The sequence below is a fragment of the Camellia sinensis genome, chromosome 9 (assembly GCF_055761805.1).
Source record: "Camellia sinensis isolate YWXY chromosome 9, ASM5576180v1, whole genome shotgun sequence".
Lineage (NCBI taxonomy): Eukaryota > Viridiplantae > Streptophyta > Magnoliopsida > Ericales > Theaceae > Camellia > Camellia sinensis.
The window spans coordinates 44,126,728-44,154,614 of NC_138969.1; the positions used below are offsets into that span (position 1 = coordinate 44,126,728).

General features: G+C 40.0%; 1 long non-coding RNA gene across 1 annotated transcript; it reads left to right on the top strand.

Annotated features, from left to right (window-relative positions):
- Nucleotides 1-258: 258 nt before the first annotated feature.
- Nucleotides 259-27,686, top strand: LOC145799074 (uncharacterized). The gene is made up of 2 exons (XR_014341072.1): nucleotides 259-400; nucleotides 27,042-27,686. It is a non-coding gene; the product is annotated as an uncharacterized LOC145799074 (long non-coding RNA).
- The last annotated feature ends 201 nt before the right edge of the window (nucleotides 27,687-27,887 follow it).

Consider the following 27,887-nt stretch of genomic DNA (forward strand, 5'->3'; position numbering starts at 1 on the left):
TTTTTTAATAACTTTTTAATTTTTTTGTTAAAATATGATGTAAAAAATTAGTATGTTTAGAATAACATTTTAATTTTTTAGGAAAAGATTTGTAAAAAGTACCTAGAGGAAAGAATTTTTAACTTTTTGATTTAAGTAGATGATTTTTAAAATTTGTAATGACTTTTAATTTTTAGACTAAAAAATGATATTGCCATTCATTAATAAAAAGAGATTATCTGTAATGAGATTGAGAATTTAAAAGAGTGAGATATAATTTTCACATCAAAGAGGAGAACTAGAATTTTAAACAAATCTTTGCCCTAATTTGTACTCATGTTAGAGAGAGAGTTGGAGCGAGGAGTATTGGAAGGTTTGGTCTGCCACTGTTATCACCGGTCATCCCTTGGACACAGTCAAGGTCTGCCTCTTTTCAATCCATTCCATATTTGTTCCATTTTTTTTGGGTCCGTGCGCATAAATTGACGGCATTTGTAATGGGACTAGGCGATTAGTTTCTTAATTGTTCATCAATTGTCTGCATTGCATTTTTACTCCATTTTAATTAGTTTTTTTTTTTTTATAAAAAGATGTACATAAATTGACGTTTTAACTTAGTGGCTATTTTGATCCCCAACCCTACTTGCCAAATGGGCCTAAGTGTTCGTTTGGGATTAACTTCTTTAATGTTTTTTTAGTTTTTTACAGGAAAATGTGAAAAAAATAAAGTGAATGGATTGACTTTTTGTAGCGGTTTTTTTAGCTAAATGTCGTCTTCCCAAATGAGGCCAAAGTGCCCTAAATTATTGTCAAATATCATCTTACCTCTTATCTATGAACCAATACATATTATTGACCCTCAATTACAAAAACCATATAAATGCCTTTTTTCTGGCTGGAGGGAGGTCAAAAGTGATACATATTTTGTAGTTGACCATACATATTATTGATCCTCAATTACAAAAATCATATAAATGCCTCTTTTTTGGATGGAGGGATGTCAAAAGTGATACATATTTGTAGTTGGGATCAATATGTCCAGATTCATAAATAAGGATATCATGTGATAATCTCGAGCAATGCTACAATCACACCTCTTTACACACCCATAGAGGCAATGGGTCTGTAAGTGGGTGTGTTACTATCGTTTCTCATAGTTGAACTTGAGGGGGTCATGGTATAATTAAAGTGCCCTGAACTTTAGGCATAAGTTGATACTTGTTGGTATGGACTCTCACAATTCCGGTAAGTGGGTTGGTGACTGCACCCTAACAATGATATATAAATTTTTAGATGAAAGAAACACACGAGAAGCATCATGCAAATTCATCAAGAGAAATTAGTTATGAGCAATAATTAGTAAGAAACTAGAAATCACACAGATTGAAGCAACAATACGATAGTTGAATTGTTCAAAAACCATTCTTTAATGCTGGTTTTGTCGATTTGGGTTGGTTGGAGAGGTGCGGATGTGGCCTACATTTATTTGTAGAAGTGGTTTGCCTGGAGACTCAAAACTGTGTTTTCACTTTTACAAATAAATGAAAACACTTTCAAAATTAAAAGATCTCCTCTCATGATGCCAAGTATTCGTTTGTAGAATCTGAGTCCTTGTGCTGCCAACCTGCCATGTACCCCACCCCCTGATAGCCCAATGTTCTATGGCATGAGTTTTCCCGTCCCCAACTATGCGCCACTTCCATCCTTCTCTTAAATGTCCCTGCCACGATCCTTTCTTCACCCTATGAGCTTCGATAGTTTGCCCTTTCCTCAAATTCCACTCACATAGGAACATTGTATATTTTCACACCAGCCCCAATTTTGATCTTTGCCAGATCATTGTTCCATCACCATGAGCCAAATTTCTTGCCCACCAAAGATGGGTCTCTGTCTACACCAATGAAGCCTCCACAAATGTTTCCCAATGTCCTTAACACTCTTTCATCCAACAAGAAGATTGAGTGTCTGTCTTGTCAGATAGATCACTAGTAGTCCCAAAAGCTTAAACTATTAGGAAAGAGACCCAACAATGCATATCCAGCTCTCAGTGGTGCGGCAGTATGCACTTTTTTTAATTTTATTTTTATTTTATATATATATATTTATTTTTATTTATTATTTATTTTTTTAAAGGGTAGTGGTATTCGCACTCTCCATTTGTAATTACGCCCTTCTTTTTTTTTTGTCTGATTAAGAGTAAAAGGAGAATTACTCTTCTTCTAATTTTTACTCGGAAATTATTATGGACATAATTGTCTTTCTATTCCTAATAAAAAAAGAAAGGAAGTGTATAAGGAAAAGGGATAGTGGCAATAGCAATGCCTTTTTTAACTAAACAACACTGATTGGTGGCTCAAAAAATTATGGCTCGAATGGCTCGAAACACCAAAACGATGTCGTTTTGGGTGCAAAACGACGTCGTTTTGACACGTTCGAGTTATTTGAGCCACAAAAATTCGGGCCACCAAACATTTTCCTATTCTTTTTTGACAGAAAAATGAGAAATAGCAGCAAGTACTTTTATAACCTAACCTATCTTTGAATGAAGGACTAAATTTTTCCTGTTCGAAAATGCTCCCTTGTTTTAATTTATTTATTTTTCTCTAAATTTGATTTCCTCCAATTTTTTTTTCTTTCCCCAGTTCTGATCTGCTGTTCTGCCTTTGGATGTGGCAAAAACCATGATTCAGACTTCCCCAGATAGAGGTTCCATAAAAAATCCATTCCAGATTTTGAAATCGATTTAAGTATCCTGATTTAATGTATGTTTAGACTTTGAAATGAATTTCCCAAGAGCAATAAAAGGAGGAAAAAAATAAAATAAAATAGAGATGCTCTTATTGTTAGAATAAAGAAATTATATTCACATATTTTATTCTGATTTGTTTTATTCCTTGATTGATGTAATGGCTTGTAATGAGCAGGCCCAAAATTCATGTCTTATGGCACTCCTGTAATTATACGTTATTCTTAATATAAAAGGGGATGAGGTCTCACTCATTCTCTATCTCGTTCTCTTCTCTAAACTTACATGGTATCAGAGCCATAATAGGAGGAACCTATCACCTTGTTTCCGCCAAAGGCCACCAAAACCCAAACCCTCGATTGCCCAGGCAACCAAACCCAAACCCTAGCCTGCCTAGGCCACCCACACCCTTGTCTGGGTTAGTCACACCCCACCCAGCTCAGCCGAAGGTCAGTTGGCTCTCTCCTAGGGTAGCTGGAGCCTCCTCTGCTCTCCTCTAGGTCAGTCGGCAGCCCTAGCCTGCCCTTTCGGCACTCCTAGAGGATTTGTAGTCTGCTTCCAGTCAACTTGGTTGGTTGACTAGTGTCTCCTAGTTGGTCGACTGGGTTGTTACGCATGGATTGACCTCTTGTTGTGGTCAATACATCTCTAAAGCCTTCTTTTCTGTTTTCTTCTCTTAAAAAAAGAAAAAGAAAGAAAAAAACATCTCTGTGAGTTCTTAGTTTGTTATGCTTTTACAGTGGTCGTTGTGTCTTTTCTTCCACTATTATCTTCTGGGTTTGTGATTGGCATTGTGTTTGAGAGTTACATAGGAGAGTATCCAGATTCCCTTAGCGAGTCCACTACTTCTCAGCCCCCTAAGAGCGAGAGTTCCATTATTCCTCCTACTATGACTGATAACCTCAACCTTGGCCTAAAAATCACAACCTCTCTATTCAACGGTTAGAATTATCTAGCTTGGTCACAGAGTTTGACTATTTTTTTGAAGAGCAGATGGAAGATTGGGTATGTTGATGGAAGGATACAGGCATCTAGTACCATGGACCCTAGTTATGACTAGTGGGAGATCACCAACTTTTTCATTATGGATTGGTTGATACATTCTATGGTACCTAAGATTGGAGAGGGCTACTTGTCTATGGACGCTGCTCAAGATATTTAGAAGGCTGTCGTTACTACTTACTCCAAGAAGGGGAACTTCTCACGAGCTTTCAAATTACATTGCTTCATTGAAAGGTCGGTACAAAGTGAGATGATTGTTCTCCAGTATTTTACCTTTCTTAGTAATGGGTGGAAGCGACTTGATCACCTTCAGGATTACAAGCTTGTTTGTCTCACTGATTCTACTAGTTACTAGAAGTTTGTGACACAAGAGTGAGTCTTCAAGTTCTTGGAAGGCTTCAATGTAGAATATGATCCAGTTCGAAGTAGAGTATTTGGCATGGACGTGCTTCTTTCTCTCCAAGAAGCCTTTGCGTTTGTGTAGAATGAAGAGAGTTGCCGCTCTGCGATGCTTCCTTCTGCCACTATTGATCACTTGGCCTTGGTTTCTGTACTCCCTCGCGATGGAGAGCGTGTGACTCGTGGTTGTCGTCCTTCATCTGAGAAGGAAAATCTTTTTTGTGACTACTGCCGTAGACCTTGACACATAAGAAAGACTTGTTGGAAGCTGCATAGGACTCTTTTTGGTGACCGAGGAGACTGTCTTGGTACTTAAGGGGGCAGGTCTGGTCAGTCTAGAGGCCGAAGGGCTAATGCTCGGGCACATCTTTCAGACACAGTTGAGCCACCACCTTCATTTTCAGTTGTCTCCCCTACTGCTGATGTTTCGGGGTTATCTGCCTCAGATTTTGAGATTGCCCTCCTCCATTTGCTAGACTGTCGAGCCTCTACTTCCACCACAGGTGCATACTCTTTTTCCTTGGTTAATTCAGGTAACTTGGCTTCCTTCTCATGTGCATTGCTATCTCATACGACTGTGTCATGGATTATTGATTCTGGTGTTTTCGACCATATGTCTGGTTCATCTCGTTTGTTCTCAGAGTATAACCCCTCCTTAAGTCAGGAAAAAGTGCGTATTGCTGATGGTACCATTTCGTCCGTGTTAGGGAAATGTTTAATTCATGTCACCTCTTCCTTTCCTTTATCCTCTGTTCTCATATTTCCAATTTTAGTGTTAATCTTTTATTTTTGAGTCGTATTACTTGTGGCTTGAATAGTAGCGTAACGTTTTTTCTTGATCATTGTCTTTTTCAGGACCTTATCACAAGGAAGATGATTGGTAGTGGTAGACCGAAACATGGTCTCTACATTCTGGATCAAATAGACAAGCTAGCTCATTCATCTAGTTAGTTACCACCCACCAAGGATGACCTTTGGTCGTGGCACCTTCATTTAGGACATCCCTCATTTTTATTACGCATTCATTTCCTTCTGTTTTTGAGAAAAATAGTGTCTGATTTTCAGTATGAGTCTTGTCAACTTGGAAAAAAAACATGGAGCTTCTTTTGCTCCTTCTATTAATAAAAGTTAAGTTCCATTTGCTTTGATTCATTCTGATGTATGAGGTCCCTCACGTTTTGTGTCTTTAAAAGGTCAAAAATAGTTTGTTACTTTCATGATGACTGTTCTCGGGCCACTTGGGTATACCTACTGAAAGATAAGAGTGAGGTGTTTTTTGTGTTTCAAAACTTTCATAAAATGGTGTGCACTCAGTTTGGAGCGGTTGTCAAAATTTTGCATTCTGATAATGGCGGAGAAAAACTCTGGTCTTTCCAATTATTTCATCACTCATGGCATTGTTCATCAAACTTCATGCACTAATATCCCTCAACAAAATGGTGTTGCCGAACGAAAAAATCGCCATCTTCTTGATGTGACCCATTGTCTATCCTTTGAAATGTGTGTTCCTCGATCCTATTGGGAGAAGCAATCCTTACTGCAGCTTATTTGATTAATCGTCTCACTACCCAAATCCTTCAAAAATAAACCCCTATTCAAGTTTTTTCCCCGTCCACCTCTTCTGAGTTCTCCATTCCACCTAAGACCTTTGGCTATGTTTGTTTTGTCCATAATCATTTATCCTACCGTGCTAAATTGGATCCTAGGTCTCTTAAGTGTGCTTTTCTGGGTTATTTGTTAGCCACTCAAAAGGGTTATAAGTGTTATCATCCTTCTACTCGCAAATGGTTCGTCTCCATAGATGTCACCTTCTTTGAGTCTCACTCTTACTTTCTTCCCTCTCCAGTGTTACAGTCATCCCTTCAGGGGGAGCCTTAGTGTGCAGAGATTCCTGTTCCACTACCGCTAGTGGTTGAATAGATAGAGGATGATGAGCCCGCCGTTGTTGTGGAAAAGGAAGTAGGCAAAGTTTATGTCAGAGATAAGGATAGACAGAAAGTCACCTGAATGCAAGAGACTACTTCCTCTCCTCTACTACCAACTTCTTCTCCGGATGAGTGTTCATAGTCAACCTCCTTTTCTAAGAGTCCAGGTAATTCTAATGCTTCTATCCTGAGTTTTCAGATCTTGATGTTCTCATTGCTAATAGGAAGGGGGTTAGGTCATGTATTCAGCATCCTATTGCTAATCATGTTTCTTATTCTAATCTGTCTCCCTCATATAAAGCCTTTATGTTTAAGATTTCTTCTGTGAGTCTGCCTAACAATTTTCAAGATGCTCTCTCTGTTCCTAAATGGAAACATGCTATGATAGAGGAGATGCGAGCTATCAACAAGAATGATACTTGGGAGTTAGTAGAGTTACCTAGAGGAAAAAATCCAGTTGGGTGTAAGTGGGTGTACACTGTAAAACACAAAGCAGATGGTTCTTTAAAACAGTACAAAGCAAGACTGGTTGCTAAGGGTTTGACTCAAACTTATGGGGTAGATTACCAGGAGACATTTGCACCGGTTGCGAAGATGAAGTACTCTCTCTTGCAACAAATTTGGATTGGCCACTTCATTAGATTGATGTGAAGAATGTCTTCCTTCATGGAGACCTCGAAGAAAAGGTTTATATGGATATTCCTCTTGGTTTTGCAAATGCTAAGTCCAAAGGTAAAGTGTGCAGGCTTCGGAAGTCGCTTTATGGGCTAAAGCAGTTTCCTAGGGTTTGGTTTGAAAGGTTTGCTCAAGCTATGTTGAGATATGGGTTCAAGCAAAGTCAAGCAGATCATACATTATTTGTGAAACACTCCCCTCATGGTAAGACCATAGCTCTTATTGTTTATGTTGATGATATTTTTCTGACATGGGATGATATTGGGGAGATCCCTCAGTTGAAGGAATACTAAGCCAAAGAGTTTGAAATCATAGACTTAGGTAATTTGAAGTATTTCTCGGGCATTGAAGTAGCTAGGTTCAAGGATGGCATCTTCATACGTCAGAGGAAGTATGTACTTGACTTGCTTAAGGAACTGGGATGTTTAGGGGTAGACCATGTGATACATCTCTAGAACCAGGCCAGAAACTCAGTGAGGATCAAGGGGGAAAGCCAATGGACAGGGAGAGATACTAGAGGCTAGTGGGCAAGCTCATATACTTATCCCACTCGTGTCCAGATATTGCCATTGCAGTAAGCATGGTTAGCCAATTTATGCATGCTCCTAGAACTTCCCACCTAGAGGCAGTTATGAGAATTCTGAGATACCTGAAGACTTCTCTTGAAAGGGTCTCTATTTCTCGAAACATGGATATCTCGGTGTGAAGGCATTTACTGATGCGGATTGGGATGGATCAGTCACTGACAAACGACCAACCTTTGTATACTACACATTTATTGGAGGCAACCTTGTCACATTGCAAAGTAAGAAACAGAATGTGGTTGCTAGATCTAGTGCTAAGGCAGAATTCAGGGCTATGGCACAGGGTGTGTAAGAATTGATGTATTATTGATTGATGTGTATTGTATGTTATATTTACAATGATTCCTATATATAGGAGAGGGTGAGTGTGTAGTAGGTGAGGAGTAGGTGAAGTGGAGGTGGTAGTGGTGTAGTGGGTTAGGTTTAGTGGAGTAGGTTTAAGTGGGTGAAGTAGGTGGAGAGTAGGTGGATTTTAATAGCCCCCCGCAAACTCAAGGGGGATAGGAACTAACCAACTTGAGTTTAGAGAGAGTAACAAAACAAGAAAATACATAAAAATAAAAGAGGATAAGAGACACTGTATGGTCGTGTCAGACCATTGGTGAAGACACTGGATGGTGGTGTCATAACGTTGTAGAGGACACTGTATGGGGGTGTCATAACGGTGTAGAGGACACTGGATGGCGGTGTCAGACCGATGTAGAAGACAGTTTATGGGGTCATGTCGGACCGTTGTAGCAGACAATGTTGTGACAGTTGTTGTGACAGTTTACGGAGTCTTGCTGGACTCATAAAGGAGCTAACCGGAATTAATGTCGGGAGAGTTTACAGAGTCTTGTCGGACCCATAAAGGAGCTAACCGGAATTAATGTCGGGACAGTTTACAGAGTCTTGTCGGACCCATAAAGAAGCTAACCGAAATCAATGTCGGGACAGTTTACAGAGTCTTGTCGGACCCCTAAAAAGTCGCACCCTCAAAAGGTGTGCCCAATCTTTCAAAAGGCGTGCCATCAAAAAGGCGTGCCCAATCCATAAAAAGACGTGCCATCAAAATGCGTGCCCAATCTATAAAAAGACGTGCCATCAAAAGTTGCGCCCTCAAAAGGCGCGCCCACTTCATCAAAAGTCATGCCCGACAGAAAGCGCCGAGCCATCAAAAGGTGAGCCGGAGACGCGGCGAGGCACGTGAGCGACAGAGTGGCGTGTCGGCCGCGTCGTCAGTGTCGATATAACCCAATGCGGAGGCTGTGCTTGAGGCAGAAGCGAAGACAAAAAAACCTGGGAAAAAACTTCTGAAAAACTCTTCATTTTCTGAGAGATTGCCTCTAAGAGCTGCAAATCTTGAAACACTCCCCTTCCGAACATTATCAGTCTGAAATTGCTATTTCGCTGAAACACTCAGCAACCCAAAAAACATGGCCTCTTCTTCCCGTTCAGCTACCCAGAATATGGCCTCTTCATCCCGTGGTCTGCTCACTCTCTTTCCCGACCTCAATGAGTCAACAAGAGAGAGAACTGGTGCGGTGGCCAGTGAACCTCAACCAAACACCTCTGTGTTTGCTCCGTTAAACTTTCCGATGCGGTCGGTGGAGCAAAAAATGGCGGTGCAAACTGATATTGAGGCCAATCAGTATACTCTGAAGTCGTGTGGAAACCATGACTGCGGTCACAAACTTGTCGCACCGGCTGCAGAGCAGGACAAATGAGGTGCAGCAGTTAAACGCCCAACTGGCTCTGCTCCAACGCATGTATAAGGATGCGCGAGCAGAGATAAGTGTGCTAAAGACAGAAAACAAGGAGCTGAAGCGGAAGGCCACCGTGATGTTCCGTTTTGGTGGTCCGCCATATTCTGCAGTGGAGGAGCAGGGAGTAGTGATCATGCCCAGTGGAGTGGGAAATACGGAGGCAACACCGGCAAGGGCCGCCCAGGACGGAGGCAAGAAGAAAAGACCGGCGGCAGAGTAGGCGAAAAAGTGAGGTCGGTGTGTGGCCGTCTGCAGAAAAGAAAACAAATCGGTTGTTGTAGTGGGTGTTGGATTGGCGTTTTTTTTTTTTTTTTTTTTTGGTGTGGAGAACTGTGATCAGGGTTGATCCCTAATATAAATAAAACAAAGTTGTTGTACAAATCTGTATTTTTTTTTTTTTTTTAATAAAAAAGAAAGATAAAATAAAATAAAGAAAGTGGAGCAACGGGAATGGACAGCTGGTGATTGTGTAATGTGGCTTTATTAACCGTGGGCCTAAGAAAATAACCACCGGCTAAACACACTTTACACCAAAAAAATTAGCTTCCCTTCAAGCTATAGAAACCAAGGTGCACCCACGTGAGCCCCATAAAAAATCAAAGGGGTCCCACAATCCACTCTTTACAAAACCACCAATATAATCAGCAGCTTCTTCAACAAAGCTAACTTATGGGCCCCAAAACCAACTTAAACAACATATATTAAAATGTACACAAACCTCAGCCATGTGAACCCACGTTAAGCATCTTCAAATGGAGGGCCCCACCTAAAAATGATAAGGAACTTCAGGCGGGAACAAATCCACTCAAACACGCCAAACAACTGTCACGAAATTCAGCCCACAGTTTTTCAAAACAAATGCCAAACCAGTGGTATACAACTACACGGTATTGCACTACCACATGTTCTGCAGACCACACATGAACCAAAGCCCAACACGCTTGGTGCGCGTGAGATTGCCTTCCTCTTCTTGACTAGGAACGACTGTCAGCCACACAACCACAACGCTGGTGAAAAACAAGTCGTGCTCTCTGTAGCAATGACCCCAACCAATCGAACCAGTTCAGCCCAAAAAACTTCTCTGAATGCCCTCACAGAGACGATAGCAACGGTAAACGTACCATCGCCAAGAACACGCTTCCAGCACCATAAAACAGTGCCAGAAATAACTAGCAAAATTCTGGCGAGGCTACACCAAGACAGAACCTTCACTAGAACCTCATTGTCAACTTTCTCTCTCTAGGACTGGAGAAAGAGAGGCTCTGTAAATACTCAGTGATGATACAAAACACGGTGGGTTTGTTACATGCTGCAACAAATAGTTGATCCACCAACTGTGCAAGCATCATCAGCATCTCCAAGAGGATTTTGTGTGGGAAGGTCGGGAAAGTGAAGGTATGTGTAGAAAATTCCAGCGGGCAGCGAAGGCAAGGTTGCCGGCCGGCTGCCCGCCGGTGAGAAAACAAAATACGGGCCTAAATCTTATAGCTCTGATACCATGTAAGAATTGATGTATTATTGATTGATGTGTATTGTATGTTATATTTACAATGATTCCTATATATAGGAGAGGGTGAGTGTGTAGTAGGTGAGGAGTAGGTGAAGTGGAGGTGGTAGTGGTGTAGTGGGTTAGGTTTAGTGGAGTAGGTTTAAGTGGGTGAAGTAGGTGGAGAGTAGGTGGATTTTAACAGGGTGTATGTGAGTTGCTATGGATTAGACTATTGTTGGGACATTTGGGCATCCATCAGACCGGTTCCATGAGATTATACTGTGACAACAAGGCAGTGATCAACATAGCCCATAACCCAGTTCAACATGACAAAACCAAGCATGTGGAGATTGATAGACACTTCATTAAAGAAAAGCTCATTAGTGGCACCATATGTACTTCATTTGTGAAGATTGGAGATCAACTAGCAGATGTTCTCACCAAAGGAATAGGGAGTAAACCATTTCATGATATTCTCGACAAGCTGGGTGTAGACACCCTATTTTTGACCACCCTTACGACTTGGGCACCATCACTTGCACACCCAATGATGAATGTATATGCTTGTCAAGTGCTCAAAAGTCCTCAGCGGAATGCCACAGCTCTGAGCCTCAGAACCCTGCAAACCTTGTGCCTTGTCTTTGCACCAAAGCCTTAGCCTTTTAAACGAAAAACTTGGGACCTGCAGGCCTATTTTTGTGGGCTGCCGGCCACCCTTGTGCCTTGCCGGCCACAAGTGTGTTTTGTAGATATTTTCTGTCAACTGTTTGCACAGATGCTTGCATCTGCTCTCATGTGTATGGATGGATGTTTCTGAGGGAGTGGCCTTTTTTTCTATAAATATAGGACCTCCTCTCCCATTTTTTAAGGTTAGAAAAATTAGAGCAAAATTAATTCTCTCTCTACAATTCTCTCTCTCTTGAAATTTCTTGAGCTTTTGTCTACACACTCTTAACCAAACCTTACCATCTTTGAACTGAGGTACTTTTGAGCCTTACTCGAGCTCTTGAGGGTGTGTTTGTGTTGTTTTGTTGCTTGGAAGTGCTCTCCTCTTCAAGAGGTATAAGGCTTAGCTTGTTTTCCTTGGTTTTGTTTGCTATTTCCCTATTATTTTCCTATTGTTTTTCTACTGTTTTTGGGTTGTGTAAACTCTGTAATTTTGTGCTGAAACTTGTGGTTTAAGGCCTTAAAGGTTGGAGGGGTGGTTCACCTCTTTTTCCACCTTGCTTCTCTAGCCTTTAGCCTTGTGTTTCCAGCTTTACACTATCTTTTTTTAAACTTTTAATCACTGATTTTCAGAGTTATTTCAGTGGCTAAAAACATGTTATGAAGTCCAAAATTGGAGGGGTTAGCCTCCCTTCCTTGTGCTTTGTTTACTAGCTTTCATAGCTCCATGTTCTAGCTTATTGTTCTAACTATTTTTGTCTTAATTCCAGCTTGTTTTAGGACTTATTTAGCTCTGTTTTAGGACTGTTTTGGACTGGTTGTGTCATTTATGCTTTATATTGTATGCTTGTAGTGTAATTGTCCTCATAGGTTTGGTGGTTTAGGCCTTAGCCACCATCCTATTTGAGTTGATAGCATTTATTTTATGCTTTCCATACTTGTTTTCACCTTTAATCACCTCTGCAACCTCCTTCTTTTCTTGGCTTTTTCTTTGCTTTGAAAATTGTTTCAAGCTACTTGTTTGTTTAAGGTTGAGATTGAGGTTGTTGTGCTTAATGGTTTAATCCATTGGGGGGTTCATTACCAATGGCATGACACTTCTCTCATGTCTAAAACAACTCTTGGTTTGATGCTTCTTTTCATTATGGGACTTAAATTCACTTTTGGACTTAATTGATTAAAGAATTGAAAGGTAACTAAAATGGAGTAATAAAATTGATGACTAAAAAAGGGCAAGATAATAATTTGGTTTGGGTTTAATCGGATGTTAATTGAACCCTTGAGTCTTGAGTCGTTTCATACTCATGAGTGATGCAAACGGCTAAAGATTCATTGTCAATTACTGCCTTTGATCATTCATGATAGGGAAGTGGTTTTGAGAGTGCTGTTTTGTTGCATTCATTGAACTTGCACACTTTGGTTCATAGGCCATCGTGCAATGAAATTATATAGATTGATGGTTTGTGAATCAAGTTTATCACTCCTTTGAGGTGTTTGAAGATAAGGAGGGGTAAGTTGTGCAAACAACCCTTGAGAATATCCTGTTCTTGCTCTGTTTGCTCTCTGTTGCAGCAGGAAGAACCAAGCATTAGTGGTCGGCAGGCCACCTTTTGTGGACGGCAGGCCATCACTTCTAGCCTGCCGGCCACCTTTGCAAAACCCAGCAGTGCCCTTTTGAAACAAAACAGAGTTGGTCTTGAGGTGAAAAACAGTTCAAGTGTTCTACTGTGACAGCAAAACATTGGCTTTTTTTGGGTTGAAAATCCTTGCATGCATGAGCATTCCTCGTTTCTCGAGGCGGAGTAATTAGAATAGCTAGTTTAGTACTTCTTTTCTGTTTTACTATTTAATTTGTAATTAATTAGTTCGCTTTGATTTGCAATTAATTAATTTGTTAGTTCAATTAGTTAGTTAATTTGTTGTAATAATTAAATAGTTAGTTTAGTTGATTATTTCATTCGGTTTGTAATTCGTAGTAATTAGCTTAGCTAATTAGTTTGTTTAGACCCTCCTGCGTGAGGGCGCAAACTTGTAATAATATGTATGTCTTCCAACCCCACGCCTTTCTCCCTTTTATTTAATTGCTTATGATGGTTAGTTTAGGGCATCATGTTTCGTATAGCATCTCTCATGCCTTGCATCCATTGTCTTGCATGCATTGGGCTCGGCATATCATTCTAACTTGCATTGTTAGTTAAACACTTATTTGAATACGTGCTTAGATCGCATGCTATAAGATTAATTCATATGCCATATCACTAGCCGAACCTAGTAATTGCATATCGTATGTGTTGCATTAGTCACATTCAAGGTTCTGAAAAGCGGTTGCGGTCGCTGTAACGGTGGCGGTGACGCGGTTGCGGTTGCGGGGTGTAAAGGCCGTAGTGTAACGGTTGCGGTAACCGGAACCGTGAATTTTTTATTTTTCGCACAATTTGAAAAAACCTTACCGATACACATATTTTTTTTCCATGATCATATTTATTGGGTTAAAAATAAATATTGATCAATTTTTGTAAATTTTTAAGTATGATCCAATATATTTTATATTTTTAAATCATTATAAACTGAGTTTTTTACATTTTATTTTAATAATTAATGACTTTATATTATACAAAAAATCAATTACTAACTATTATATATAAGATAAACAATAACAAAAGTAAGAAAATAAATAAGAGCCCCAATATATATATATATATATACATATTTTAACCAACTCAAATAGATAATGACCACTCTTATTATTATTATTATTATTTTCAAACAATATATCTAGATAGACATACACAAACAACATGGTTTAGTGATAGCAGTTGAATAGAATAGCATAGGTCATACAGCTTAAACAAATCGATAACATGTTTTTCGTTTTTCCTCCTCTCTCTCTATCTCTTGATCCTCCATTTTCTCTTTTCATCTGTCCTCTTCTCTCCCTCTTCTCCCATTTTTAGTTTTTTTTTGTGTATTTTTTCGAAAGAAACAATTTGGAACCGTTACGTAACAGTGCGTAACAGGCCGTTACGATTGTTACGGCGCCGTTACAACCACTACGGCAGCCGCTACAGCCGACACACCTGTGAATCTCAATCACATTGCAAAAGCGGCCGTAACGGGTGGCGGTAACTGCCAAAACCGTTACGTAACGGCGTTACGTAACGGTTGCGGCCGCTTTTTAAAACCTTGGTCACATTGCATAGTTAGGATCACGCATTTTTCCTAACTCTTTCATCTTTTTGGGTTGGAGTACTAGGTGAGCTTTTTTGTGCTTTAGCATATTGCACGCGAATGTGATTGTTGCCATGTCTAGCATGTTTGCCATGAGGCTAATTGCTTAGATGATAAACTGTTTAAATGTCTGTGGATGAAGGCTAATTGTTTGAATTAGAAAAACTTGAGTAATGTTTATATGCGATCACTTTTTCAAGTGGTACATATTCGAAACTCTTTTAAAAAAACAAACATGAATCAAGTGTTCCAATTCTTGCAAATTAGTTTATACTTGTGTGTGTGCGCATCACATAATAATGCTAGCCTAATAATCGGAACAAGAGCATATAGTGTAAATAAGATTCATATCATGATTAGTAGAGACCGATCTTTGATCGGGCAAGCGAGGGTACTTAATTCATGACTTTCCCCTCTCGTACTTAAGTTTCCGAGCTGAGATAATCTTGGTGATTACGGATACGTAGCCTTTGGTACAAGTCATAGGTTTCCTAAATTTTTCAAAAATATTTAGGTGGCGACTCTATATCTGGTAAGGCAGTCCATTTTTGGTAATTTGATTCAAAATCGATTTTTCAAAAGATTTGCTAGATTTAGTCTCTTTAGTGTTTATCTATTTCACATTGCACTTGTGAGATCAGATTCAGAGCCGCGGGAGTCCGATACTGTAGGGCTTATTCGTCTTCCGAAATGGGGCACGAAAAGTTGAGCTATAGTTTCTGGCGACTCTGCTGGGGAATTTAGAGAATTTGACTCGAATCATGATGTGAAATTTTATCTACACTTATATGTTCTTTGCATTGCATTTGCATTGGTGCGCTTAAGTCACTGTGTTTGTTATCTGGTATTCCTGGACGGTTTGGTAGAGGCTTGCCCAAAAGCTTGCCAAAAGGTTGACCGGTCGTGGGCTTTGCCATGTTGGGAACATAGCCCTTGGATCTGGATTACTGTTGTACCGTTTGATCCTCCTTTCACTTCTTAGTGTTAGGTATGAGAGGTATATTAGGTAATCTTGCTGAGGTACCCCTTTGGCCATTTGGCCTAGCTACATATAATGAAGCCATAGTGGCTGTTCCAAACTAGGACATGATACTTACCCAAATGCAGGATTGCGTGAAATCGCTTGATTGAAGTAGTGAAACCTTAGATCATGCCAAAGCTAGGACAGGGTAACCCTACCCCCCTCAAAGGGGTGTTTTGGCTCTCTTTACCTGGTATGTGCTTTGCAGTGAAATTGTACAGGGGTGCTTCATATCAGTGGTACAGTTGGTATTAGTTTGTGGGGCAGAAATCAACAAGGTGTACATTCATTCAGCTGTGATCGTATCTATTTTATGAAATTGGGCTGAGGTGCCATCTATTTTCTCTTTTGCTAGGTAGTCCTGGAACCACAGCTTCAGAAAGCCCTGATATCTCCCCAGGTACTCTGGACTCGTGTCGATAAACTTTGTCAAATCAGAAATTTAGTTCAAGGGCAACCAGTGTTTTCTTCGCCGGTGGTAAGGCAAAGAAGGACCAGACAGGGCTCACCGGTTCTACTGTTCCGGCATTTACCAGTAGATCACGTCTGTTCAGAGTACGACTATCTACCCCTATCATGGCTCAGCCTCCGACAAATCTAGAGGATTTACTAATCTGTCTTCAGCAATCAGTAGGTTCGCTGCAACAAGATATGGCTAGGCAAACTGTGATATTGCAGAAAATGATATTCAACTTTAAGGACCTCCATGAAATTGGGGTTTAAATCAAGGATGCCATCAGACAAGGGCTCATTGTGGAAGGTAATAAGCTTATGAGGAAGAATGTTGTTTGTAATTCCAATGCTACTACCAGTGGTAGCACAGCTGCGAAATGCTCAGAAGTAAACACTGTCACTAGTCCCATCAAAAACCATTTTCCTGATAATAGCCTACCAACCACTTCAACTCGGCCCCAAAGCCCGAACTTCCTATCCTCTTTTCATAAGTCTCTCTCAAGCTTTGAAAATGCTGCGAGAAAAAGGGTGCCTAGAGCTTCTAGAACCTCGATCCCTTCCAAATCCTCTTCCACTAAGACACGACCTTGCTAAATGTTGTGCCTATCATCAACAATCAGGTTATGATACAAACCGCTGCATCTGCCTCCGTCATAAGATTCAAGATCTTATTGATAAAGAGGTCATAGCTCCACCAAAAGGACCTCAGGCTACCCCTAACCCATTATCTTCACACCTCAACCTAATCCATGCACTGTTGTCCACCTACAACCCCAGCATATACATCACCCCAACCCATTTACCCAAGCCTGAGGTGTTCATTTCAGAAAGCACGAACTTGTGTATGATGAATGCACTCGAGCCCCAATCATCTCAAACTCATGAACCCACTACTTCTAAGCTAATGAGCATGATTGAAGATCTACAGAGAGCGTCAGCAGATTTAACATTTGGGGTTTTGACCCCGTCAAAAAGCTCCCCAATCTTGGGCGAGCTGCAGTTGAAAAGGGCCAACCCGAAACTATCTCAAGTTTGAGTGATGACAGATTAGCAATAAATGGGCTTTGCTCAGATGTAGCAACCCAATCCCTTGGCAAAACTGAAACAAGTGGCAAGAACAAGGCCGGGGCAAGTATTTATCCTGATGAACATCTTCAGTGGGCTATTGAGGTTTTGAAGACCAAAAGGCTGAACAAGCAGCACGTGCTTGCAGTTGTTGCAAAAACTGTGGATGACACTTTTGCCACTCAGGTTGGGGGCATTTTGAATCTAGGGATAAACCATGAAATGGGATGTCGTACCAGAAACACTTATTTCAGCTCCAATCCTATACTCGTAAGAGATCATTAAACCCAGTCAACACCCGCCAATCCTTGTAAGACTGGTAACCGCACCTACAATCCCCTTTTCATAACTTTATCCAAAGCTCTCCAAATCCTCATAGGACAAAGCCATCTCAAACCCCTTGATCCTCGGCCTCTCCCTGATCCCCTTCCATCCAGGCATAATGCTGCCAAGGATTGTGCCTTCCATCAACAAACCAGTCATGACACTGACAGTTGTTTTCGTCTTCACCATGAAATTCAAGATCTGATTGACAGTAAGGTTATCACTCCACCAGGTCCTACAAAGTCTATCGGCACTGGATCAATAAACTTGGGGATAATGTGACTACGTGATCGGAGAGGAACCATCTGCTGATGGTGCTCATTTTACTCCAGATGTGGTGGATGGCATGCACTGTTTTAGCACTTTGAAAATGTTGTTTATTGTATTTTCAGACTTGGGTATTGAGTCAGTCTTGTTGTGTTATTTTGAGTCAGTTTTGTTTGTATTGAGTCAATCTTGTTATGTCGGAGGTTGGTGATTTCAGGGGTGTTAACACGGATATTACTTTCTTATTTTGTGTTTGCCTCTTACACTCTTTCTTTTGCGTCTGTTTCTACCATTGAGCCAGTTGAGCCACAAGATCTGAATGGAATAGCAGTAATTTTCACCTGCTTCTCTGTGCCTTTAAATCATTGCCTTGACTAAAGTTTTTCAAAACTTTTCTAAACTGTGATGAAAGCAAAGAGAGAGGAATTCCTCGGGATTTGAAAAAATTTGATCAACTGAGAGGAAGAGAGGCGCGTTAAGCCCTTAATGAATGAGATCATGTTTGTTAATGTGAGTACTGAGAAGGATCCTGGTTTGAGCCAGATTGATTCTGCATTGTCTTTAGAAGAGCACGAGCGACTAGTCGCTTTATTAAAACACTTCAAAAAATGTTTTGCGTGGCCCTACGAAAACATGCTTGGAATTGATCTTGAGATTGTACAACATAGGATCACTTTCGGCCTCAAGACTCGACCCCGTTGCTTTGAAACTTTGATTCAGAATATTCAATGATCAACCAAAATAAGAGGCTTGCATGGTCGGATTGAAAGCAATCCTTGAACTAGGGGCAAGAAGGTCAGATGTGATTAAAGGAAGCTTGCATAGCTGGATGAGAAGCAACCCTTGAACTAGGGGCAAAAAAGGTCAGATATGTTCGAAGATTCAAAATTGGGTCATTTCTCAAGCCAATGAAGATCGGCAAGAAAGCCAAATCCTAGAATTGGAGAGAACAAAATTTATTGCTTAAAGACAATCGAGTTCCTATCCATGACACTAGGGGCAAACTCAGACCCAATTGAATAGGCTCTTACAACATCAAAACTATTTAATCAGGAATAGCAGCCATTCTCTTGGATTCATATGGCTTAGATATCCTACGGCCAATCAACATGGACAAGTTAAACTTTTCTATCCTTGAGAGGCTTGCTGGGCCGAAAACCCGGAAGGACGACCCAGGCAAAAGTTAGAGTAAGAAAAAGAGAAAAAGAATAAAAATGAAAAAAAAGAAAAAGAAAAAGAATAAAGAAAAAAGAAAAAGAAAGAGAAAAGAAGAAAAGAAAAATGAAACGAAAAGAAAAATAGAGCTTGCAAGGATGAAAACCTGAAAGGGCGGCCTTGGCAAAAGTTAGGGTGCAAAAGGAGAGTGTTAATACCTGAATATACCTTAATTGCCGGGAACTATGTACGGCCTGATTCCCATCTTTGGGATACATAGGCAACTTTATTTTGAAGTTCGGCCCCAACCATTTTCAACCTGCTTGTCTCATCCATGTTGGTTGGCTTATTCTTATTCAAACTTGGCTATCTTATCCATGTGCAAATTGGCTCATCTTCGGGCTCATCTTCATTCAAAATCAGGTGTCCTATTCCGTTAGAAGATTCAATTGCAAGACAAATCAAGTTCAGATTTGAGGTTGTGCATCTCAAGAGTTAATTTCTCGTTGGTCGGGTAGTAACCATTTGCAAAAACAGTTTTGAGGATTTTTAATAAAGCTGACTAATTTTCTAAAAAATTATTCCATTTTTCCAAAACTGAACCACTTTTTGGACCCAAAAAAGAAAAATTTTTAGTGCTCATAACCTGACTTACATGATTTCAAATTAGAAAGTAGAACAAGCATGTTAATCTAACTCTCATGTTGGTCAAAATTGTTTTAGCAGAAGCCAAAAACAAAAAATAATCAAAATGATGAACTAAGGGCACAGTTAAGTCAGGCTTTTTTGTCTTTTCCCCACTGTTAGCACACTCTCCAGAAAGGGCACGGTTGAAGCCAACAACAGAGGCCAAAGTTTTCTTATCCTCCAAGCAGTGAGGTACTAAGCTAAGTGCGAAACACGGATTGGAAATGGAGCTGGATATTCGATTCCCTTATTTGGACCATCACACCTAAATTGGAGTCTGAATCGGAATGGGGAAGTGGAAAATGTAATGTGTGAGACCAATCAATTGTATATCTAGCTGGTGGGACATGCTGTAACTCATTTCGGTCAAGTTAAGCCAAGGGCATCGTCAACTGATGTTAGTTACAGATCTGCTGCACATCCAATCGCACCACAACCCCTCTGTGGGAAAGCTCACTAGTTGTGAGCGAAAGAATGAGATCTAGCAGAGTACTAGGGGCAAGGGCCCACCATTTTTAGCTTATTCATCAACCATCCTAGGAAGGGATAAAAAATAAGAGAGATTAAAGAATAGAGAGATGCGCGCTGAGAGAAAAAGTAAGGAAAGGGCTTTTCAGAGAAATAGAAATTGAGTGCCAGAGTGATGTGAAAGCCATAAATAAGAAAAGGGTGGGAAACAATACCTGGAAAAGCAGTGGGCTCCCCGTAAACCGAGGGAATTTTCGCCGGTGGAAGGCAAACATCTAAGTGTTGCATTTGTTGTTTTTGTTTTGAGTCGTTTGTTTGAGTCATTTTGACTTTGGTCAGTTGTAGGCTCAATACCCGGTTAAGAACTCATTCTCAATCTCAATTTCAAAAATAAATCGTTTTGTACTCAAAGTGCTGTGCCATTTTCAACATATATGCAAAACAGGATTCGTTTCTTTATAAAACTATGTGGTCCAACCTCGATCAAAAGTGAGAGCAATAGAACTAGGACCTATCTGAAGCTACATGTGTTTCGGACTGCAAAGCAAAAGAAAAGAGGAAAAATTTGGAACATCTTAGTGTGTTTCAACTTTAGTAAATTCTGAGACTGCATTCCAGGTGCACCTTCTCAGGCCTCGCCATTTCTCTGGAGTATGAGTGTACCTCGACCCCAAGTTCAAGCCTGCTTCAAGTCAGAATGGCAATCAAAGCAGCATCCGTGGTTTTCGCATGCAGATGTTACCCCTTGTCAATATCTAAGGACCTTTGAACTGAGTTGAAGGTAACAGTTCGAAGAACACAAGGGGGAGATTCCTGTCAGAGTAGAGCGGTTTTTTGCCACTCGCCCGTGAGGTGCTTTCTAAAAGTGCCGCTTTGTTGGCTTATTGCATTTCCTCAACATCATCCGTTACATTGTTTGTCACACATACTAGATCATGCATCTATCGCACAATCATTTTGTGCATCCATCGCACAATAATCTCACTCAGTGCATCTATCGCACAATCATACACTTTATATTGCATTATCTTGCGCACCCTATATCGCACTATCTTGTGCACCTTGTATCACGCTATCTTGCGCACCTTGTATCGTGCTATCTTGCGCATCCTGTATCGCACTATCTTGTGCACTTTGTTTGCGCTATCTTGCGCATCCTGTATCGCACTATCTTGTGCACTTTGTTTGCACTCTCTTGCGCATCCTGAATCGCACTATTTTGTGCACCTCACTCACACTGTCTTGTACACTCACTGGGTCTAGGAGACCTTAAATCCTCTAAAGGTGCAATCCCTTCGATTTTTGTCGTGCCTGAATGACTTCCGATGGTCTGGTATAGCCACCTGCCTGTGTTTGTGGTAAGTTCCTAGGAGATTAACTGCGATGGTGGAAACTAGAGTTCGAATGGCGATGCCTAGAACGCAAAGGTTCAGAATTTTCGAGACTAAAGTCTGGTTTAAAAACCCAGGAGTGTATCCTCGGCTTGAAATCTGTATGGCAGACCCATAGGTTAAGGTAGCTTGTATGCACCTCAATTCTGGATACTGAATCAACCTAGCCTGTCACCCTGTTGGAGAATAGGAAAAGTTGCGAACATAGTCAAGGAGAAAAGTAATACCTGTGGTTTGGAAGCACAACCAAGAAGAAGAGGAAGATCCATAGCACCATAAGGTGAGTCAGCGCCAATTGCCCCTGTAAGGTACTTTCACTTCCTAGCTAACTATCCATTACATTGCATATAGAATTTATTGCATGCATTTATTACATCATACCATTTTATTACCTACATCCTTTTCATGTTAAGCTTAGTTTGGCATGTGCTCATGCCTTTCCCTCGTTGAAACATGGTTCTGTCATGTAAGTACCCATGCTGCGCTGAGGCCAATATTGAGGGTGTCAACGCTTTTTCTATGCTAGACGTGGTCTGTTTTGTGTCCATACATTTTCTAGGTAAGATGTGGTTCGGCCTACACCATATTCATTGCATCCATTGCATTGTACTTTGTCTTGTTGTATTTAGCATTTAGGATCATTATCTTTCCCTAGCAGATTATTCCTCATTTATATTATACCACCCAATTACTTTTACTCTTTCTCTTTCTACGAAAAACATAGTTTCGCATGTGCTCGTACCCCTTTTTACGTTGAAACATGGTTCTATTATATGTAAGCATCCATGCTGCGCTGAGGCCAGTATTGAGGATGTAAGCACTTAGCCTATGTTAGACATCGTTTGGCTGTGCCCACTTCTTTTCTATATAAAATGTAGTTTGATTTTGCATTTCCATCCCTTTATGGTATTTGTGTGGTTTTGCATTGCTTGTGGTTTGACTATTTCGTTGCATTGTATATCATTACATTGTTTTGTTACATTGTGTATCATTTTGCATTCTGCCCTTGAACTACGCTGGTTTGATTCCTTGCGAAAGGATACGTAGGCAGCTTGCGAGTGCAACAATTTACTTTATGTCTTGTTTGTTTTGCCAAAGTCTTACGGTCTTGTCAAAATGGGTCGTCTTTGGGCTTTGACATTCACTCGCGTCATTTTATGACTTCGAGTTCTGCCAAAGAGGGGCAGCTGTAGACACCACATTTTTGACCGCCCTTGTGACTTGGGCGCCATTATTTGCACACCCAATGATGAATGTATATGCTTGTCAAGTGCTCGAAAGTCCCCAACAGAATGCCACAGCTCTGAGCCTCAGAACCTTGCAAACCTTGTGCCTTATCTGTGCACCAAAGCCTCAGCCTTTCAAACCTGAAAAACTTGGGACGTGCATGCCTATTTTTGTGGGTTTCCGGCCACCCCTTTTGGCTGCCAGCCACCCTTGTACCTTGCCGGCCAAGAGTGTGGCCTATCGGCCACAAGTGTGTTTTACAGATATTTTCTGCCAACTATGCCAGCTGTTTGCCTAGATGCTTGCATTTACTCCCACGTATATGGATGGATGTTTTTGAGGGAGTGGCCTGTTTTTCTATAAATATAGGACCCCCTCTCCCATTTTTTAGGGTTAGAAAAATTGGAGCAAAATTAATTCTCTCTACAATTCTCTCTCTCTCTCTCTTGAAATTTCTTGAGTTTTTGCCTACACACTCTTAACCAAACCTTACCATCTTTGAGTTGAGGTACTTTTGAGCCTTACTTGAGCTCTTGAGGGTGTGTTTGTGTTGTTTTGTTGCTTGGAAGTGCTCTCTTCTTCAAGAGATATAAAGCTTAGCTTGTTTTCCTTGGTTTTGTTTGCTATTTCCATATTATTTTCCTACTATTTTTCTATTGTTTTTGGCCTGTGTAAACTCTGTAATTTTGGGCTGAAACTTGTGGTTTAAGGCCTTAAAGGGTGAAGGGGTGGTTCACCTCTCTTTCCATCTTGCTTCTCTAGCCTTTACCCTTGTGTTTCCCACCTTTACACTATCTTTTTTTAAGCTTTTAAATACTGATTTTCAGAGTTATTTCAGTGGCTAAAAGCATGTTTTGAAGTCCAAAATTGGAGGGGTTAGCCTCCCTTTCTTGTGCTTTGTTTATTAGCTTTCATAGCTCCATGTTTTACGTTATTGTTCTAGTTATTTTTGTTTTAATTCCAACATGTTTTAGGACTCTTATTTAGCACTGTTTTAGGACTGTTTTGGGCTGGTTGTGTCATTTATGCTTTATATTGTATGCTTGTAGTGTAATTGTCCTCATTGGTGGCTTAGGCCTTAGCCACCATCCTATTTGAGTTGATAGTATTTATTTTATACTTTCCATACTTGTTTTCACCTTTAATCATCTCTGCAACCTCCTTCTTTTCTTGGCTTTTTCTTTGCTTTGAAAGTTGTTTCAAGCTACTTGTTTGTTTAAGCTTGAGATTGAGGTTGTTGTGCTCTATGTTACACAGACTTGGGTGCGGGTGCATATCTGGGGGTCGGACATTTCAAAAATAAAAATTAAGGATACGTGGATATGGATCCAAATGTGGATACGGGTATGGGGATACATTAAATAGTTATTTTAAAAATATATTTGTTATATAAAAATGAGTTAAATAATTATTTTTTAAATATATTTATTATATGAAGATGAGTTAAAAAAAGTTGACCCAACAATTTTTTTTTATAAATAAAATCAAACATATGGATAAGTCATATGATAACCCATGTTATTGTTGAATAGAGTTTATTAACGGGCCCAAATATTTTATTTATTTATTTGGATCCAACCCATAAGATTTATTATGATACAAACCAGCCAATAGGTGTAAATTTTTTCTTTATTTTTTGGGTCCAGCCCATTCTAGTTTATAATATTAATTATTATGATACAAATTGGTGCCCAAACCTTTTATTTATTTATCTGGGTCCAGTCCATTAAGATTTATAATATTAACTAGCCAATAGCCCAAGCCTTTTATTTATTTATTAGGTCCAGCCCACAAGCCTTTTATTTATTTATTAGGTCCAACCATTAGGGTTTGATACAAACAGCAGCAGCAGCGGGTTTGACATGTCTATCTCACACGCACAACATCCAGCCATTAGGGTTTGATACAAACAGCAGCAGCAGCTTTGACATGTCTGTCTCACACGCACAGCAACAACACGATGGGTCTGTCTCCGCTTTGCTTCTCTCTCACACGCGCAGCAACACGATGGGTCTATCTCTTCTCTTCTCTCACACACGCACAGCACGATCGAGAGAGATATCGAATGAGAGAAGGAGATCGGGATAGAGAGAGAGAAGGAGATCTAGACAGAGAAGAAGATTGAAAGACACGATCAAGATCTTGAATCCATACATCAATGTAAGTATCTCAACCTTCTTCTTCCTTTTTGATTAGCCGTGTCTGAGAGAGGAGAGACGAATCCGACACAAATCCCACACCCGCACCCGTGTCGTGTCGTGTCGACACGGGTACTTCGCCCCAAAGTGCTTAGTCCATGTAACATAGTGTGCTTAATGGTTTAATCCATTTGGGGGTTCATTACCAATGGTATTACATTTCTCTCATGTCTAAAACAACTCTTGGTTTGATGCTTCTTTCCATTAGAGGACTTAAACTCACTTTTGGACTTAATTGATTAAAGAATTGAAAGGTAACTAAAATGGAGTAATAAAATTGGTGACTAAAAAAGGGCAAGATAATAATTTGGTTTGGGTTTAATCGGACGTTAATTGAACCCTTGAGTCTTGAGTCGTTTCATACTCATGAGTGATGCAAACGGCTAAAGATTCATTGTCAACTACTGCCTTTGATCATTCATGATAGGGAAGTGGTTTTGAGAGTGCTGTTTTGTTGCATTCATTGAACTTGCACACTTTGGTTCATAGGCCATCGTGCAATGAAATTGTATAGATTGATGGTTTGTGAATCAAGTTTATCACTCCTTTGAGGTGTTTGATGATAAGGAGGGGTAAGTTGTGCAAACAACCCTTGAGAATATCCTGTTTTTGCTCTGTTTGGTCTCTGTTGCAGCAAAAAGAACCAAGCATTAGTGGCCGGCAGGCCACCACTTTTAGCCTGCCGGCCACCTTTGTAAAACACAACAGTGCCCTTTTGAAACAAAACAGAGTTGGTCTTGAGGTGAAAAACAGTGCAAGTGTTTTATTGTGCAACAGAGGCATCTGACAGCAAAACAGTGGCCTTTTTCGGGTGGAAATCTGTGCATGCATGAGCATTTCTCGTTTCCTGAGACAGAGTAATTAGAATAGCTAGCTTAGTACTTCTTTCCTGTTTAACTAGTTATTTGGTAATTAATTAGTTCGCTTTGATTTGTAATTAATTAATTAGTTAGTTAATTTGTTGTAATAATTAATTAAATAGTTTAGTTGATTATTTCATTCGGTTTGTAATTCGTAGTAATTAACTTAGCTAATTAGTTTATTTGGACCTTCTTGCGTGAGGGCGCAAACTTATAATAATGTGTATGTCTTCTAATCCCACATCTTTCTTTCTTTTATTTAACTGCTTACGATGGTTAGTTTAGGGCATCATGTTTCGTTTTGCATCTCTCATTCCTTGCACCCATTGTCTTGCATGCATTGGGCTCAGCACATCATTCTAACTTGCATTGTTAATTAAACACTTCTTTGAATACGTGCTTAGACCGCATGCTATCAGATTAATTCATATGCCATATCAGTAGCCGAGCCTAGTAATTGCATATTGCATGTGTTGCATTAGTCACATTGCATAGTTAGGATCACGCATTTTTCCTAACTCTTTCATCTTTTTGGCTTGGAGTACTAGGTGAGCTCTTTTGTGCTTTAGCATATTGCACGAATGTAATTGTTTCCATGTCTAGCATGTTTGCCATGAGGCTAATTGCTTAAATGATAAACTGTTTGAATACCTGTGGATGAAGGCTAATTGCTTGAATTGACATAATTTGAGTAATGTTCATATGCGATCACTTTTTCAAGTGCTACATATTCGAAACTCTTTTAAAAAAACAAACATGAATCAAGTGTTCCAATTCTTGCAAATTAGTTTATATTTGTGTGTGTGCGCATCACATAATAATGCTAGCCTAATAATCGGAACAAGAGCATATAATGTAAATAAGATTCACATCATGATTAGTAGAGGCCGATCTTTGATCGGGCGAGCGGAGGTGCTCAATTCATGACCTTCCCCTCTCGTACCTAAGTTTTCGAGCCGAGACAATCTTGGTGATGACGAACACGTGGCCTTTGGCACGAGTTATGGGTTTCCTAAATTTTCCAAAAATATTTAGGTGGCGACTCTGTATCTGGCAAAGCAATCCATTTTTGGCAAGTTGATTCAAAATCGATTTTCCAAAAGATTTGCTGGATTTAGACTCTTTGGTGTTTATCTATTTCACATTACACTTGTGAGATCAGATTCAGAACCATGGGAGTCCGATGTTGTAGGGCTTATTCGTCTTTCGAAAGGGAGCATGAAGAGTCGAGCTACACTGGGCATGAGAGATATCTTCGTACTAGCTTGAGGGGGAGTGTTAGAATAAGGAAATTATATTCACGTATTTTATTCTGATTTGTTATTCCTTGATTGATGTAATGGGCTGTAATGAGCTAATCCATAATTCATACCTTATAGTACTCCTGTAATTATGTTTTATTCTTAATATAAAAGGGGATGAGGTCTCACTCATTCCCTATCTATTTCTCTTCTCTAAACTTACACTTATTGGATCCCGTATGCCAGATTTACAGGAGGTCAGGACTTAAAGGATGCTATACAGGTTTTAGGTCCAACAATTGTGAGGGCAATTCCTGCTAATGCAGTTGCAATTGTCATCTGGGAGTTAGCTGTGAAACTTGTGCAAGAGTGATTAAAGATGGTTCAGTTTTCTACTACCTAGAACTGCCAATCATTTCTTGTCATCCCTGCTGGTGCATGTACTGGTGGCTGTCTGCAACGACCATCATAATTCTTTTGACATGGCCTGACTGCGATATTACTTATCTGAGAAAAGGCTTGGAATGATTCTTGTGAAACAGACAGTGACCCTGGTCTATTTTTTATCCATCATGGGTGGAGCTGACCAAATTTGCAAAATTTTTTAAGTTTTTTCAATCTCTTGTTTCTAGGGCCCATTTTCTTGTATGCTTTTTCCCCACCCTAAGAATGATTGAAGAATTGTCATTTGTTATTGTCTAGTTAATGATTTGCTTAAGCATTTTTTTTAAGTTTGTTGAATTTTGGCATAGATTCAGTTCATGTGTATTTGATTCACATCTCCAGTTCATTTAATGCTGGAAAAGTTTGTACCAGAAGAAACAAACTATAATCTTTATGCTTGATGATGATCACTCATGTTGGGATTGCCAGCAGGGCTTGTTCCTTGTACATTTGTTTGGTCATTGCTTCAATTTCTTCCTAACCATATTATTTGCTAAGTGAAGAGACGGCAACTTATGCATAATATCTGTACAAGGGTGGGTTCTAGGCTTCAATCTTTTGCTAGGTTGCTTCAACTTCTTATATTGAAGAATTCTATTTTCTCTTTCAAGTCCCAATAGCTTAACAATGGCAAATAATTCAGGCCAT